At 38.9% G+C, this 6,609-nt stretch overlaps 1 long non-coding RNA gene across 1 annotated transcript; it reads left to right on the forward strand.

The window, feature by feature from the left end:
* Nucleotides 1-2,513: 2,513 nt before the first annotated feature.
* On the forward strand, nucleotides 2,514-6,197 carry LOC118760995. Its single transcript, XR_004997083.1, has 3 exons — nucleotides 2,514-4,246; nucleotides 4,567-4,583; nucleotides 6,187-6,197. It is a non-coding gene; the product is annotated as an uncharacterized LOC118760995 (long non-coding RNA).
* The last annotated feature ends 412 nt before the right edge of the window (nucleotides 6,198-6,609 follow it).

The raw sequence follows: 6,609 nt of genomic DNA on the forward strand, positions 1-6,609 counted from the left end.
CTGTCTGTGTGTCTTCTAGGATCTCGGGCATCCTCCATCCGATTGCACTCAAATTTGATATGTAGATACTGACGGTATCAGGAGGTGTGTAAGTCTTGAAAAAATTACAAAAATCGATTCCAGGGGAGAATAGGATTGGCAAAGCCATGGGAACGTGCATTTGTACGTGCAAGTACATTAGCTGTTGCGATCGATACTACGCATACGCGAGAAAATTGCACGTGCAGTTTGCGTAAAAAAGCCGGCTGGCTTGAAATAATGCCACAAAATGCAGAATATTTAAGAGACCAAAAAAGTAAGATGCAAAAGAGATATTTTCTCCAAACTTGGCATGAAGGAAGGAAAAACTATTTTGTTTCTGAAGAAGTCTTTTCTTTTTTTTTCGCCTTAATTTCGTTTAACAAAACCAAAAATTTTATTGAAATAAAGGCATGCTTAATTATTTTTTAATGAAAAGAAAACACAGATTGCTTTTTATTCAAGGAAGAAAATATAATTTTCTTGTTAATAAATGATTTTCCATGTTTGTGTTCTCCCAGTCTACAGACTTATCATTTCTGGTACTTTAAACTCTTCGGTTGCATATTTGGGTGAATAAAATCGTTTTTCTTTGGAATATAAAAAAAGTCTATCTTTATTTCTTCTTTTGCTGGTGTCTCAAATTTAGGTTAAATCAGTGCTTCTCAAAGGGGTGGCCTATGGGACTGTCGGACAGGTTGTTTTGAGAAAATTTGGTTTAAATGTTTGACAACTCGGCACCGGCCATTGGACGGGGAGAGGGGGGGGCGTTTTGTTCGTATATATGTGTTTTTATACATATATATATGTGTGTGTGTGTGTATATATATATACATATATATATGTATATATATATATGCATACATATATATTCCTGCATATATATACATGTGTATATATATATGCATATATATCTATTCATACATATATATGCATATATATACATGTAATATATATATATATATTCATACATATACTCACACACACATATATATATATTCATATATATATGTATGTATATATATATATGTATCTATATATATATGTATGTATGTATATATTCATACATATACTCACACACACTCACACACACATATATTTAATATATATTTATATATATATAATTTCTGAGGTCATCAATGGAATATTCTTAGGAGTGGTCAAAGATGTTGGGTTCTTGTCAGAAGATGACCTTTGTGAATCTTTTGATTTGAGGTCATTTTATTCATCTTTCACAGTTGGTATGGTGTGTCCTTATTTACTCACACACACACACACACACACACAGACACATATACACACCTCTACACACATGTATACAGACATCCACACACACATACATTTGCACATACACCCACATGCACATAAGTATATGGACAAATATCCACACACATACACACGCATAGATACACATATATGCATACACACATACACATGTGTGTATATATATATATATATATACACACATATGCACAGATATATATAAGCAATCATATGCATACACGCACACACACATATATATATATATATATATATATATATATATATATATATACACACACTCATACATATACAGCCTCTTACTCTTTTCCTTTCCACCCTTTTCTTTCTTTTTCACTTTTGTTGTACTTTTTGTTTTCTTTTATTATTGTTTTTATATCATTTTTTATATTAGTTTTTATATTTTTTTATTTTCTATTCATATTCTTATAAGAAAAAAAGATCTTTTGCTCTATAAACAACCTTCTAAACCCCAGAATTTCAGTTTGAAAATGGCTATTGAAAAGCTGGAAACTCTTTGGAGTAACTGTAAACATTACCATTAAAATAAAAATGATTCCCCCACAAAGCCATCTCTACTCATTTTCTCAAATATATTATTCTGCACCAAGAACTCCATACACACACACATACATATGTATGATGAGAATCAGATATTCTTCGTGTAGAATATACTTTGTAATGCTCAAGGGGTTTCAACTGAGCACAGGTGGAGGAGTAAATGTAGGGGCAAGCATTTGGCTTATCCTTAGATTTACTCCTATATATATATATACATGTATAAGTATGTGTCCATGTACTTGTGTATATCCATGGGAGTGTATATGTGTGTGTGTGTGTGTGTGTGTATATGTATACACACGCACACACTTGTTCATCTAAGTAAAATTGAGACCCTGAAGCCATGTAGAAAGCGTCCAGTCCACTCTGTGGTGATTGGCATTAAGAAAGCCATCCAGCTTTAGAAACCATCGCAAAGCCGAGAGTAAAGCTTAGTGCAGCCCTCTGACATGCCAGCTCATTGAACCATCCAACCCATGCCAGCAGGGAGAACGGAGCTTCAATGATGAGGATGCTGAGCGTTATATGTACATTATATATAGGTGCAGGCATGGCTGTGTGGTAAGAAGCTTGCTTCCCAACCACATGGTTGTGGGTTCAGTCCCATTGCATGACCTCAGGCTGTCCAATGCCTTGTGAGTGGATTTGGTAGACAGAAACTGAAAGAAGCCTGTCATATATATATATATATATATATATATATATATAGTATGTATGTGTTGTGTCTGTGTTTGTACCCCACTACTGCTTGACAACTGATGTTGGTGTGTTTAACCACCCACCCCTGTGACTTAGCGGTGGGGCAAAGGACACTGACAGAATAAACAGGAGGCTTTACAAAACTGAGTGCTAGCTGTGGTCAAGTGAGAGAAAGAAGTAAAAGATAAGAGAAAAGGTAGGAAGGGCATCCAGCCATAGCAACCCTGCCTAATCAGATTGGAACCTGGTGCAGCCCTCCTGTTTACCAGTTTCAGTCAAGTTGTCCAACCCATGCCAGCATGGAAAGCAGACACTACATGATGATGATGATGATGATATATATATACTTGGGAATGGTCGTATTTTGCCAATTTGTTTTTCGGTTGAGCTTATTAATATTTTAAGAGGAGACACATGGGATGGAGAGTGACTGAAGAGGTCACAGGATGTGTGAGGAAAGAGCTGAGATGGAAAATAATAAGAATGAAGGGAAGAGTGCATTTGGTTAATTGGCAAACATATGACCATCCCCAAGGATAACAATGTCTGTTTCAACACACAATTTCACATCAGGAATCTTGTGAAACAATCAAATAAATGTGTGTGTGTGGATAGCTTTGTTAGATATTGTAGAATTCATGTTGACTGCAACTTCGTTTCATCAACCAGTCACTGTTCTGTTGTCATTCTTTATCTTGCTTAAAAATAATGACTTCATGTTAATTACACACACACACACACACACACAGGTGTTTGCTAAGCTTGTTACAATGCAGAAAATGTATTTCTTAAAAGGTTATTGAGAGAGAGAGAGAGAAATCTCTGGCTTCTCATCTCTTGTATTGCATTGTAAAGATCTTCCAGAAGCAAACCATTCCTTATGCTGCATTGCTTCGGCCCAAAACCTGCGCTCTGTCATATATGCATGCACAAGTGCCTTTTCTAATCTGTGTTTCTATGTTCATGCTTGCCTCTGCTTCTACGCGCATTAGATGCTGTCGATAGGCTGAGAGGGACTGACGTTCCTTCCAGGAGATAGATTTTACTTCACTTCGCTTCATCACGCCTTTCCTCAATTTTTCTGCTGAAATTGGTATTGTTGTTGAGAGATGCACAAGGTCACCTTGGAATGTTACTGTCCTATGTCTGCTTTCCTATCCAAGGCATGTGTGTGGTGTGTGCTCTCTCTCTCTCTCTCTACTTTTTATTCTTCACTATTCTACAGACAAAGGACACACGGACACGGACACACACACATATATATCTCCTCACTTTAGCTCTACAATACGACTGTAAGGTGTGTGATGACATTAATGGCCAGGTACCAGCTGATGGTATGGTGATGGTATGGAAGTGATAACATGATTGTGTATCACAGGATGGTATGGTGATTGGAGGTGGGTGGATGGCTGAAAGTAAGGTGGTAGTACGAGGCAGTATGGAGAGAGTGAGAGAGTAAGGTGATGGTATGTGATGTGTTTATGGTATGCAAATGGTATGATGAGGGTATGGTATTGTTACAGTGATGGTATGGCTTTGTTACATGACTCTCTCTCTCTCTCTCTTTTCTCTGCCCTCTCATCGTTTCTCTTCCCATCTTCTTCTACAGCAACACCCATTCTTCAGACACATCAACTGGAAGGATCTTGCCGATCGCAAAATCGAGCCCCCGTTCCGGCCTTATATTGTAAGTAACAGCTAAATTTGAAGTCTGATCTCCTTGTTTGGATGTGTGTGAATGAGGGGGAATGATTTTGTGGTTAAGAAGCTCGCTCTGCTGCAAACTACGTGCTTCTGGGTTCAATCCCATTAACTGGCATCTTGGGGAAGCGTTGTGCAACATTGGTGGTGAGCTTGTCAGAGAAATTGGACACAATTCTCTGGAAACTGTGGAGAAGCCCGTTGGAAGAAATGTACCTGTAAAACAAAGACTAAGCTTGTTTCACCTGCATACTGTCTTTCTGCATGAAGATAGAAGCTATGGAATACTCGACCACTCTCGGGTAGAGGGGAGATGAAATATTGTTCAGATGCAATAACCAGTTCAGCCGTTCCATCATAGAGGGATGGATGAATGTTATAAATCACTTTGGGGGGCTAAAATATTGCTTGGGAGGCTGTTTCTCAATCATTTTTTTTTTTACCTAGGGACTCTTTTGATTGCTATCTTTCTCTGGTCGACCCTTTTAGCCATCCGATGTTTAAAAAATCATATTATATATTTATTATTAGATATTATCAGGAATTGCTTTAAAAAAGATTGTGGAAGCAAAACCAATTTGTTGCCTGTAAATTTTTAACAACAAAATCTTTTGTGGCCCCTACAGGGAATCCATATGGACCCTGGTTGCAAACCACTGCTGTGAGGGAAGTATAGGGCTAAAGGTGGAAGGGACACAACTGAATTACCACCCCTGATATATGAATGTGAGATAACAGATGGGTTTCTATTTAAAAGTGTCGTTTTGTCGGTGGCCGATTGAGAAGCCTGGCAATAAGATGGCTGCTGCTTCTGTTAGCTGAGCAGGATGAAAACCTCTTGAAAGATCTCATTACGAATAAGATATCATATATATTTATATAGGCACAGGCATGGCTGTGTGGTAAGAACCTTGCTTCCCAACCACATGGTTCCAGGTTCAGGCCCACTGCATAGCACCTTGGGCAAGTGTCTTTTACTATAGCCTCAGGTCGACCAAGGCTTTGTGAGTGGATTTTGGCAGATGGAAACTGAAAGAAGCCCATCATATATATGTGCGTATGTCTGTGTTTGTTCCCACCACCACTGCTTGACAACTGTTGTTGGTGTGTTTACATCCCCATGACTTAGCAGTTTGACAAAAGAGACCAATAGAATAAGTACAAAGCTTAAAAAATTAGCACTTGACTGAAAATCCAAGGTGGTGCCCCAGCCTGGCCACAGCTTAATGACTGAAACAAGTAAAAGATAAAAGATATATGAGGGCGCATGGCCTAATGGTGAGGGTGTTGCACTCGTGCCGGGGTCTGCCCGGAGTTGGCCCTGAATGAGGACTTTTGCTACTATTCATAGAAAAGGTGCCAGGGAGAAATTCTAAGAGCGAAGGCCAAGGAGAATCGCAAAGAAGTTCCTGAACAAGTTGAAGTATCCGAGTGAACGGGGACAATTTGGCTCTTCTCAGCTGAAAAGAACTTCTACCAGGAGAGGTTGCATGACACCCAGAAACAGCAGGGTTGTTGCCTACAAACAATTTCATGAAAACCAAGTTCCCCTAAACTGTGATGGGCTCTGGGTGTATCTCCAGTTAGGGTGAGATGTCCTGCATCTTTGGAAAGGGTTTAAAGGCTCAATTTAGATAGCAATGTAAACATACTGGAGACGATTGTCAAAGCCTGGCAGGAGAGGCTTGGTACTGGAAGGCCATGTGTGTGTGGCAGAAGGATTTGGCTCTTTGCCATCCCCCTGGAAACAGTCAGAAGTAGTTATCAGAGAAATTTTATGACTTGTCCAGCCCCAGTTTTTGGCCCCGCCTAATTAATTGTAATCCCATGGGTTACTATGTGTGGGGCACGGTCGAGAAAGACACCAGCAGCTCTTCCTGTAGCACCTTGGCCAACATAGTAAGGAACGAATGTGCCAGGTTCCAGAGCCATCTTGAGGCCGTGATGGAAGCTGAGTGAAGCTACTCTGAAGAAGCTGTTATCACCCAACCATAACCTAGTTGATAGTTGGCCAGTTTTGTTTTCAAAATGCTTTTATTTTTCACTGGGATGTTGTGTTTTCTTGCCCTTCCATGCAAACGTCCTCTATATATATGTAGACTGGTATCCGACTCCCTACGAAAATACGAAATACGAAATATGAATCCAAGCTAAGCAATCTATATTTAATTTCAACCCGTGTACCTACTTAACTATCTGCAACTGATCTGATCTTTTAGTTAGCTCTGTTTTATCTCTATTAGTATTATTGTTATGACTTGTGAAATTAGCCTCACGCCTTGTGTCTTTTTTTATGTACATATAATTCTATAGTTCATCTTAATTATATATCGTTGTCTCATGTCTTGT

Source organism: Octopus sinensis, unplaced genomic scaffold, assembly GCF_006345805.1.
Source record: "Octopus sinensis unplaced genomic scaffold, ASM634580v1 Contig03825, whole genome shotgun sequence".
NCBI lineage: Eukaryota > Metazoa > Mollusca > Cephalopoda > Octopoda > Octopodidae > Octopus > Octopus sinensis.